Source organism: Drosophila takahashii, chromosome 3L (assembly GCF_030179915.1).
Source record: "Drosophila takahashii strain IR98-3 E-12201 chromosome 3L, DtakHiC1v2, whole genome shotgun sequence".
NCBI classification, from domain to species: domain Eukaryota; kingdom Metazoa; phylum Arthropoda; class Insecta; order Diptera; family Drosophilidae; genus Drosophila; species Drosophila takahashii.
This window is the reverse complement of record NC_091680.1, coordinates 23,395,327-23,407,185: the sequence shown is the minus strand read 5'-3', so window position 1 is coordinate 23,407,185 and position 11,859 is coordinate 23,395,327. Positions and strand designations below refer to the sequence as shown.

At 39.7% G+C, this 11,859-nt stretch overlaps 1 long non-coding RNA gene across 6 annotated transcripts; it reads left to right on the top strand.

Annotated features, from left to right (window-relative positions):
• The first annotated feature begins 594 nt into the window (after positions 1-594).
• Positions 595-11,253, top strand: LOC108062183 (uncharacterized). 6 transcript variants are annotated; one of them, XR_011418663.1, is made up of 3 exons: positions 812-1,084; positions 1,167-2,197; positions 11,239-11,253. It is a non-coding gene; the product is annotated as an uncharacterized lncRNA (long non-coding RNA). The 6 variants fall into 6 exon arrangements; XR_011418661.1 differs by lacking the exon at positions 11,239-11,253 and adding an exon at positions 2,409-2,423; XR_011418660.1 differs by lacking the exon at positions 11,239-11,253 and having other exon boundaries at positions 814-1,084; positions 1,167-1,679; positions 1,752-1,766.
• The last annotated feature ends 606 nt before the right edge of the window (positions 11,254-11,859 follow it).

The following is an 11,859-nucleotide window of genomic DNA, read 5'->3' as shown; positions in this document are numbered from 1 at the left end:
ATAGGTAGATTATACCCACTTAAATTCCTACGTATTTATTTATGCAAATTTAGTTAAATGCAAATTAATTACATAACTGCCTGTAAAAGCTGAAAACGCTGCCAAATGAAAATGTTTACAAAATGCAGCAACAAAAACAGCGAGTTTGGCGACTTCGCACACACGTACGCGCATACTTTAATATAAACAAGCGATACAGGAAAGCGGGTAAAAGCGAGGTAAGCCTCGAAGCAAAAATTATTTTTGCATCATTAATTTACATTTATATTCAATTAAAGCGCAAACACATTGCCAGGGGGAGGCCAGCACCGAAGGGTTTGCGGGGGGGTTTGCAGTTGTGCCGCATGGAAGGCGCGTGCCTTACACACCGCTGGGCGTGGCAGTGTGCAAACACACGCCAAGCCAAAATGTGAGAGCGATAGTTGTCAAAGGGAGAGTTCATTTTAAAGTTAAGTCCTGTGAAAAATTAACCCAGAATTTAACAAGGAGGCTATATTTTATGTAAAGTGTAAACCGCTTTTTTTAAGAAAAAGTATTATATAAAATTATTTAAATAGGATTTGTTTTTTACGTTTTATCCTAACGAAAATTCTTAGCTAAAAATTTGTCTTTTCTCAGTGTCAAGCAAATTGAGATAAAAGACATTTCTTTTCGACACTTTGAAAACTCGCTTGTTTCGCGAATAATCGAAAATTTGGTTTAAAACCTTGAAATCGTATGGGAAATCAGAGTTTTAACCCTACTTTAAATTAATTAAATACTAAGCGGAACTAAGTAAAATTTGCGGTAATAATGGAACTAGCGTGAAAATGTTTAGCTCAGTTTGGAGTAAAGTAGATTGTAGAATACTTCAAAGGTGCTACGAAATGAAATTTTATATTTTCGTGCTACTTGTTTCGCTTTTGCTTTACTTTTCAGACGATTAGGGAAAAACAGACAACACGGATACCGGAAATCAGTGCAGTGCCCTGAAAACCAAAGTAGTATGGCCTTGCAAAGTTATTTTTTGAAGTGCAAACAAAGAGACATGTGTCCCCGCGAAAGTCCAGATGGCACTTACAATATTAAGATTCGTGGTATATAGGTAAGTATATATTCGAAGTACATTGTGCATCGAGTGGATAGATGGTAAATCAGAAACGTTTTGACGACTCTAATATTTTCAGCAGAAACTGGATTGATTACAGGGTGCCAATGCCAAAATACCGCAAATGGTAATATTGTAAATGCCATCTGAACCTTTGCGGGGACATCTGTCTCTTTGCTTGCACTTCAAAAGATTGCTCTGCCAAATCTTTTGAGAGGATAGCAAAGAATTTAGTTTGTTCTTCAAGGCACTGCACTGATTTTTGGTATCCGAGTTTTCCGTTTTTTACTGACCGTCTGTAAAGTAAAGCAAAAACGACACAAGCAGCACGAAAATAAAGAATTTAATTTCCTAGCACATTTAAAGTGTTCCGCCTGGTACTATCAATAAACATTCAGGACCAATAATCATTTCAGCAAGGGTGAACACAATAAAAGTAAGATAAATATTTATTTGTAAATATATCACAATTCCAACGTAGTGAAGGAGGCGTAAAGGACACAAATATATTATTTCGTCAATACGATTGATCTTTAAAAAAAGATTTCCACCACCCATCTAACGCCTATAAACGTCCATAACGGTAAAATATGTATGTCTAACGACCACTTTTGAAATTTTGATTTGTTTTTCAATACCATTCGGTAAAATTGTATTCTGATAGAAATAAAACTATGAAACAAACTACGGACCTCATCAAGAAAGTATACCTACCTTGTAGCTGTTACATACCTACGTCTCAATAAATACAACACAAACGTGTATGTGAAATATATGATATATCCATTAAATATATTCTGCATATCAGTACACACGTCAAGGCCTGTCGCATTTCATCATTTAGCCAGACTGCCCAGGGCAATCTCGCTTTTCAGCTCATAAACTATTTCTATTAATTAACCATTTAAAATACGCATTTGCACATTTGCCATGGCCACTTAAACTGTGTCAACAAACAAAGAGGAATAACCGGAGTGAGCCAGTGCGACAGAGAGTTTGTCAACTTTTTGACCAAGCCCTGAGAGTATTTAAACAATTATCGTTAAAGTGCATAAAAAGTTGTGTATATATGCATCGATATAAACAGCTCAAATTTCGAGTGCTGAACGGGTTTGTTGTTTTATTTATTTATTTATTTATTCTGCACGCCTCTCCAGCCGGGGCGATTCATCGATTGCGGTCGGTTTTGGCCCTGTGTGAAATCTGTTTAAGTCCTTTTTTGCCGCTTTTGCTTTGGCTCGACAGTTGCAGTTATTAAAATTACTCTGCAAAGTGATGCGCATTTATAATAATTTGCATATTAAATTATTTTCAATGGCAGGACAATGATTTTCAACATCGGCAGCGGCGGCAGCAACAAATAATAAAATAGCCTCAAAGACGCAAACAAACAACGGCGGAATAAAAATCGTAAAAAATCGAATTAAAAAGCGTTTAATGTGCCAGGGATTTAAGCTCAGGCTGGCGGCGTTGGTCGGGGCGTGTCATTATTTGCAATATATAATCTGCAATCGCTTGCCATTTTATCCCCAACTTTTTGTGATCATTAAGCAATGTTTTAATTTTTTCACGAAAGCAATATTCGATTGCATAAAAATGGTTTTCAATGGAATTATGTGAACAAAACAACAAATTCCCCCCGGACGGAGGAAACAAGAGTTATGTGTTGGCTTGGCAAATTGCCATCAGTGCGTATACTTAATGAGCTCGGGCCAATCGAAAGCGTTGTGGCGAGCATTAAATTAGAGTTGATAAAGGAATTTAAATGCTATTCGATTGATTTGGAAGGCCAGAGGAGCCTGCTTCACCCGACAGAGGCCTCACACTCCCGTCTCCAATCCCCAATCTCCTACACACAAAAAAAAAACAAGAGAGAACGCTATAGTCGGGTTGTTGTCCCGACTATCTAATACCCGTCACTCAGCTAAAGGGAGTGCGAACGCTGTGTCGGGTTGGTGTCCCGACTAATAATCGTAACTAAGCTAAAGGGAGTGCGAGGGAGATAGATATATAATTTTTGATTGCGTATAACTTTTTAATGAATGGTCCGATTTGAAAAATGTCTTCTACATTTCGATAGGTATAAATATACACAACAAAATTGCATTTATACTTCTCGGAAATCTTTAAAGATGTGGGCGCAGGACCCATTTTAAAATCGTTAGTGGGCGATTGTGGGCGTTAGAGGGGGCGTGGCGCTCGGCTAAAATAAACTTGCGCTGCGTAGGAAGCCAAAGAATATGTGTGGGAAATCTCAACCTTCTAGCTTTTGTAGTTTCTGAGATCTCAGCGTTCATACAGACGGACAGACGGACAGACAGACAGACAGACAGACAGACAGACGGACAGACGGACATGGCTAGATCGACTCGGCTAGTGACCCTGATCTAGAATATATATACTTTATGGGGTCGGAAACGCTTCCTTCTAGCTGTTACATACTTTTGCACGAATCTAGTATACCCTTTTACTCTACGAGTAACGGGTATAACTATGTAAAATCAACCATTTAACTGCGCCAACCCATAAAAATAGAAAATGCCCAAAAAAAAGTAGATTACCTATAAAATAGTAGATGACCTACAAAATAGTATTATACCCGAAAAAATTATTGTTTTTTTAAATTATTTTTAAACCCTTGCAGGGGGTATTATAATTTCAGTCAGATGTTTGCAACGCAGTGAAGAAAACGTTTCTGACCACATAAAGTATATATATTCTTGATCAGCACCAATAGCCGAGTAGCCATGTCCGTCTGTCCGTTTCTATGCGAACTAGTCTCTCAGTTTTAAAGCCGATGAAACTTTCTTGAAAGCTCTTTCTATGGCAGGTAGTACATATGTCGGAGCGAGCCGGATCGGACCACTGTATCTTAAGGCTCCCGTAGGAATATTCAAACAAATATAAGAAAATTCATTGTAACTTTGTAGGAAGTAGGCGTTTTGATTTTTGACAACTTAAAAACAAAATTTAAAAATGCACGCTGAATCTGGAATCCCTGGAACTGCACCGAGTGAGCATTAAGCTATAAGTATTTACTTTATCTGCAAGGGTATATATCTATCTTCCTTTCTTGTTATTTGTAGTTCAATTTGTTATATTAATTTATTTGAAAGTTATTTGTAGACACGTATGTACATTTCACAGATACCTAAACTTACAAATCAGGTTTTTTGCCTCCGCTGGGAATCGAAACAAAATACACGAAAAATTCAATGACCAAAAAAATAAAACAACAAAATGCATAAAAAATTCAGAAAATAGTGAACTACTATTTTTTTATGTTGATTTTACATAGTTTTTTTTTTGTGTGTAGCTCCCCTAAACACCCGGAGCTTCCTCGTTAACACTCCGCAAACTATCACATCTCATTTGCCTAACACCTTTCGATCCCTTGATGAAGTTGGCACGGCAACTTTGCAGCCGCACAAGTTGGTAGCCCATTGGTGGGTGCTTGTGTTTGTGGGCCAGGATATTCGAATCCGACACTCGAAACTCACTCAAACACTTGGCATAATGCGAGCCTAAAAGCGTGCCACATTTGTAAACCAACACTTAGCAGGGGGCTGAAAAGGGTGGAAATTATGCAGCAGGAATAGAAATAAAAAGTAAAATGCTGTCACATCCGATTCGAGTGGCAATATCAACAGGACGGACCCGGGCAAACAACACCTAAAAGAATTTCAATAATTTCCCCAGCAATTCCTGCTGACAAGCTTCGCATTTCTATGGCCATTAACCCTTTTTACGGTGGCACTCCCAAGAATACCTGTGCATTTACAAGCCGAAATTTTAGCATATTTCCACAGTTTATTTCGCAAATAATGCCGAACTGTGCATTTCTAATAGACGAAAGCCAATTTCGGCACTCTCATCATCGGCATCAGCATCCATCCTCCCCCGTAGAAGTCATAAAAATCTAAATTTCAAAGCAGCCTGCCAAACATCATTGGCATTGGCGAGAGGGGCGGAGTAGGGCCTGCCGAATGACAGAAATTTTCGACAAAAGTCCTGTGCAAGGACTTCCTAAGGACGAAGGGGGCTCGGTATTTAAGTGCAGCCAGGACAGCTGCAGCAGGGACACCTCGGTGACAGAGCAAGGCATGCAAAAATCTATGCCTTCCATGTCCGATGACGAGGGCTCTCCCCTTCCCTATCCTCGATTCACCGGGTCCCTTTATGTCCGTCTGTGGCTTTTGATTCCGACATTGCATGCCAGTCACCTGTGAGGGGGTGTGTGTGGCTCTAGGACAGCAGCTGGTCGTAAAGTGCAATAATGCTTGAATTTATGCAAGTCGAGTGTAATAAAAATATGCATAATTCTGCCGTAAATGATCTTAAGCAAAGCACACACACCTAGAGCTTCTCTCCCTATTTTTCAACTTCCTCAAGTACACCCAGGCGACCAAATGTGTCTAAAGCCTTAAATGTAGTTAGAACTTTTTAATTTTTTAATTAATTTTTTATTTTAATTTAGTTTTTGTTTATATAAATAAGGTATTTTCCGAAACACTTGATTTAACATTATTCTACAAAAACAACATCAAATTTATACTTTTATTATCACGTTCAGCTCACTTTAATATACAAATTACTGTTTCAAATATTTTAATTATAATAATAGCAAGAAAGAACTTTAAAATTGAGTCATTATGAAGTATTGAAGCCTATCAACTTTCTGAGAACTTTATATATTTTTCTAGCAAAAAACCCGTTGCTACACAAAGCTCTTTGCTAATTTGGTCTTAATTGAAGGCCAAGTCGTATTGGGAATCCACCAACCTACTATCGAACTATAAGTTATCAACTTGTAGCGTTAGGAAAACATTAGAAAATAAAACTGAAATTAAAATTAGCCTTGTGCGCCCGCATCCCCATCCGTTTGGCTCGATTGAAGTCCAGGCTCGCCACTTTGGTTACTTTGTCGGCTGGACTTTTATGTCTTCTTGGCCCGCTGCTATGTTGCTTAAGTGTTATGCGCCTGCAGCACACCCATTGATACTGATGCACTGGCTCACAGCAGCCCACTGATGCCCAAACAGGCTCATAAAGGGCGAAATCTTTTGGATTACAACGTCGGGGGCAGAATGCAAGCGGTGGAAGCAGGAGCAGGAGCAGAAGGAAGCTTATTGCCATGGCCATAACTGGCGAAGCTTTTGGTAAAACTTAAGCAGTTCGCAGGTGTTGCAACGAAATTGCAGTATATCTAGCCAGCCATCGTTTCGCCGCACCCCATTTGCCACCCACTCCGCACCTTCAGCCCCCCGGAAAGTTAATGATCTTCGGCATATGTTGCGGGTCACGGAGGAGATGACTTTCGGGGGAAAAGCGGACTGGCCAGAATGGGGCAGGAAATTAGGTTTTTGTGCTGTTGTATTGCGTAAATGGCTTTTTAGTTCCCACGGAAGTGAGTTGCATAAATTTCGCTCTAGTTTTCCTCGCCTTCTCTGGCCAAAAGCGCGTGTAAAAGCCATGAAATCGAAATCGAAAACGAGAACGAAACTAGCAAACGGAGATGATTGACGAAAAGCGGGAAGAGGAGGTGGCTCTACGGCTAATGGTGAATGGTAACTGGAGCAAAGCATAAATCTTCATTCGAGTTTTCGCAGTCGAGTCGAGTCATGACCCCCCACCACCCACTCCTATTTTTGGGTGTGCAACGAGACGTAAGCAGCTGGTCCGCCCACAAATTTCGGTGGGGGGTGGGAAGACCGCCCAACGTCGAGGCGTAGAACAAAGGCCATTATGTACAGGTGCTGCTCGTCCAAAAGTGCCAAAACAAAGCAGACGCACTTGCTCACACGCACTTCCCAACTCCCACCTACCAAATCCCACCTCCACGCACACAGACAAGGGCCAGGGTGCAGACACATTGATTAATGAATTAATGAGGTAAACTTTGCACCTCAATGGCAAAAAAGCCACTGCGGTGGGGAAATCTCCTGGCGCCCCCTCCAAGTATTTCTGCTTTTAATGTCCTCGTCACGTCACCTTACGTTTAGCGTAACGATACGTTGCTCCAGGTCCTTCTCTGATTTTGGTTTGCTAGTCTATAGGTTCAAAAGGTCACTTGCTGGCTGACACAAAGAACAACAAAGAATAGTACTCCGACTGCCAGATACCCATTACCCCAACTGACCTCATATCCAATTATTGCATGCTTTAACATAAAGTATCATCAAAAATTTTACTTAACAAGTCACTTACGTTTCTCCTTGCTGCAGATCCTTTCGGTGTCCTTTAGGTAAAACGAGCAGGCACAGTATAACCTCTACTAATGTTTTGTGTAATCTACTCCTTGCTAGTTAAAAAGGTGCTAAATAGAAAAGCAGCTGACCTTTATACATTAAATAGCATCGCTATACAAGCTATGTTCATCCTTTCTGCTATTTCATTACCGTTAGTTATCTTTGTTCAGAAGCTTAAAACTTTCTTAACCATATTTAATTGTCAAGATTTAAAACGGCACTGATCAACGTTTCCCGATCGGGTTAAACAAATTCGATGTTTCCTTTATTATGCTTTCTAAAATTATTTAATTCACATTTTACTTCGTAAAATTCGCAATGATATTTAAGCTTGGTCTTGCAAGATCTTTCCTCCGTTGAGTTATGTTTGAACCCAGCAGCATTAACCTATAATTGTATTTGTTCCAACAGGATATGCAAATACAGGGCGGGAACACTACTACTATTTTGACCGCAGCTGTATGCTTTTATGTTTTTTGACTATAGTCTATAACATATATGTTTTCTAGAATCTGTTTCTCCCTTAAAAAAAATCCTAAAATTATTCTAAGTATGGGGTTTGAAAGATAAAGAGTGTGTCTTTTAAAAAATTGTAACATCAAAACAAACCATGAATCCGTTTGCCACTGAGACCTCCAGAAAGTTGGCCAGTCTCAGCATTTTTCGAACCTTGAGGTCCTTGTGATAAGAATCCTTGCGTCGGAGAACTTTTTGAAAAATACTGTTTAACTTGGAAATTCGTAACAAATTCAAAAATAAAGCATCCCTCGAGGTAAATTTTAGATGTTGCATAGTGTTATTAAACTAAGCTACTAACTACATATTAAACTACTAAAATTAACACCCTTATTAAAACTTCACCTAATTTATACGTTGTAGCACAGATATACTGGTTTTATGCTTTGTCATTTCTTTTAAAGTTAATTATTTGGTCAAATTTCCACATTTTTCCGCACCGGAAAAAGAATGAAAGAAAACGCCAGATGATTTGTAAAAACCCCTTTGTCATCAAGCTGACGAAAAATCGTGGCATTTCCCACTGTGATTTACATGAGCTGGCTCATTCCTCACGTGTCCATCTCCATCTCCACCTGGGGATGGCCCCAGTTTCAGATCCTGCCAAGGGGCGTGCGCCAGGCGACGAGCCAAGTCAACGTCAATGCTGCTGCTGACACGTGATAAAACGCTGCTCCGGCACCCAGCCGCCCAGCCACCCAAGCACCCACCTGGGCCACCCCCTCGGGCCAGCGGTACGTTGTAGGTGAGCAGGGCACAAGGCATTAACATTTACATGGCACACGCACACACATGCTCCTAGAAACAAGAACCAAAACTTTGGCAATTCTTTTGTGTGGAGAACAGGGCACACCACACACATGCATCCCGCACCTTCCATTATACTATACATCCATCCACAAGGTGGTAATGGGCGGTCCAGCAGGGTGGGAGCAACTGGGTTGGTGTACCGCCTTAAGGAACAAACGGAAGCTCTGTTACGGACGCCCATGGATCCCTGCCTGGGGTCGGACGTTGCCATTAACGTTTCTATTGTGAGCTTTTGGCCTTAGCGAAATAAATAAAATTCGACAGTTGCGATGGACATCTTCAGACACCTCCGCACAACTCCGCCACCCCTCGACTCAGCGAAGTGAAAACTCCAGCACTGCAAGAAAGTTGGAAATATAATAAGATTGTGCTGGATCGGAAATGGATTTAAGAGAAACAAGAATAATGGCTTTAGCCCCGATTACCACTATTTAGTTAGAATAAGTTTTTTTTATAAAATGAATATTTAGTGTGGCAATTTTCCTAAAAATAAAAATTACAATGTAATTTGGCTTTTACTGACATGATAGAAAATAGCAGTTTAAATTATTTAGTATTTGTAATTCTTGTTTACTTTAATAGAAGAGCTGCAAAACTATTTCAGTCGATTGTTTCGACTAGTTGTTTTTGGACATTAGAGAAGACCCCTTAAATAATATTTAATAAATATACATATTTGCTTATGATAAGGTTGCTGGAATCTTAGTTTTTCCAGGTAGAACATGTAAGTCTTTAATGACAAATAAGGTTAGAAAATTCTCTAACAATTCAACCTTATTTAGTCAATAATGACATTTAAAACCTGGTTTTATTTTTCAGGAGTTCATTTCCAGTTCCCATATATAGTGTCGAACATTTTTAAAAAGTACACTGTTCTAGCGAACTCTAATATTTTTCACAGTGAATCAAAAAGTTTGTGGTTTTCAAATTTCGCACAGACGATCCGAGGCCTGGGAGGAACTCAGGGTAAAGCCGGCTGGAGGAGGCGAGCGGGGCAGGGGCTGGGATCCGACACCTACCAGTTGGTGCTACTGCTCAGCGCATTTATCTATTCATGCTCACAAAAAGCAATTCGAACGCCGGGTCCGGGAACGGAGCAGCCTCAGGGGGCCTGGGGATGGGTGGTCCGGGGGCAGGACAAACTTCAATGCAGCTAACGATGTAGGGACAACAACAGAAACAGAACTGCAGATGGAGTTGGAGCTGGAGATGGAGATGGAGCTGCGTTGCCCGCAATGGACTGCAGTGTAAGTTGATTCTGTGATTTTCGGGGGGAAAAGTTGTCCGGGGCTCGTCCTGGCACTCGTCCTTCTCCTGGCTGCATTTTGAGCTTTTATTATGTTTTTTGGGCAGCTCTCAGCCTCGTGTTGGTTCAAAGTTGAAGCTGCAGCGGAGTTGGGTAGCGAAATACGAGGGGTAGTGCAGGCTTTTTAGTGTTTTACACAAAAGCGCCGGCATGGACACGACCGAAAGGTCGAGGATCGGGGGCCACATTGGGTGCCGCCGGGCCCCGAAACTGGGATCGGGTTCATGGACGAATGGTTAGACGCTTGGCTGGCTACAAACAAATAGACAGACGAAAGGAATCGAGTCTGGGAAGCGTTTGCAACATGCATTAGATTGGCAGTTGGGGATTTACTTGTAAAATGCAAATGCAATGAATGTACAATTTAGAAATTTTTACACCAAAAAATAGTAGACTCGATGGAACCGTCATTGCAGTTGGGGGAGCAAAGGCAACTTGCACAGCCATGTTTCCTTCCATTGAACTGCACAACAGACGGCATACCAAGGGGCAAGGATGGGTCTGGTGTCCTGGTCTCGTGGTGTCCTGGGCGTCAGTCTGTTTTTAAAGTTCATTTGAAATGCAAGCCGTTGTTTTGTCTGAATGACTCGTAATCTATGCTAATGAAATTGTTTTTGGTTTCGGGTTTTTAAAACGAATTGCAACCCCCAACCCCTAGCGAGCTCGCAAAAACTTTCCGCATAACAACAGAAATTACCGGAGGAGCAGCAGCTACAAATAACAGCAACAAAGGGTGCCAAGATAAATAAACAAAATGTGTGTTGGCTCAAATTGAAAAGCAAGTGTAATGTACTTGAAGATAACGCTATTTTTTTCCTCGCATTCAGATGGCTTTTTTAAATAAAAATGCAAATCTTCTGAGTGATAATTGTTAATAAATAAGAAGATTATACTAAAATTGTTTTCTGAAAGTGAATAAGTTCGAAATCATTGCTATATCATTAAAATTATATGCTATTCGAGGAGATTTCTTTAATTTTCAATTTTAAGCTAGTAGAACAAATTTTAAAAAATTGCAGTAGGTTTTTCAAAATACGAGAAAAGACTCGAAAAACTGTTAAAAGATCTGCCCTTATTAACGGATCTCGATAATAACATAATAATATTTTACAAATGGATTAATAGTCCCACTTACGACTGTTAGGATCTTGATAGACATTACACAAACTCTCGTACAAATATTCTCGATATTCCCCCCAATATTCGTCAAAACTAGCATCCAATATGCTTAATTCGTTTACCAAAATGCCAAAACACATTTCCCGTTATAGGACCGAGTGAAGACTTTTATTGCAACCACAACAAGCTTACATGCCATTCATCCCCACAAAGCGATACTTGCCACAGCTGCAATAAACTCTGACTGCAGTTCCAACTTGCAACTATAAACTGAATCGCACATGCATATGAACATGCCTGCACACATGCATATCTATGTGATTGTGTTTATTGAGGAATTCATCAAAATCGCCAAGGCAACTCGAATTTTCATCGGATATTTGGCAAAAGTTGTGTCTACTACGCCCACAACACACGAGGATGCAGTCGTATACGACACTAGAAAAAAATTCCTAACTGCATACAATTTCTTTTGAATGCAATAAAATTCTAACTAATTTTAATATATTTTAATAAAATTATTGTTAATAATTTTATAATTTTTTTTTATTTACACGATTTTTTTAAAATGGTGGAGAAAGATTTAATTTAAAAGATTCTACTTGAAAAGTAAATTTAAAATGCTCGATTTATTCTATATTACTGGATAAAATGAACTTTTTACTTTTTAAAGGTAACCGATACGTCGAAAACGAAATGGTATTATTAAATTGATATTTTCGAACATCCTATAGGTTTGTATATTGAATCGAAAAAAAAGCTGCGATCCAATT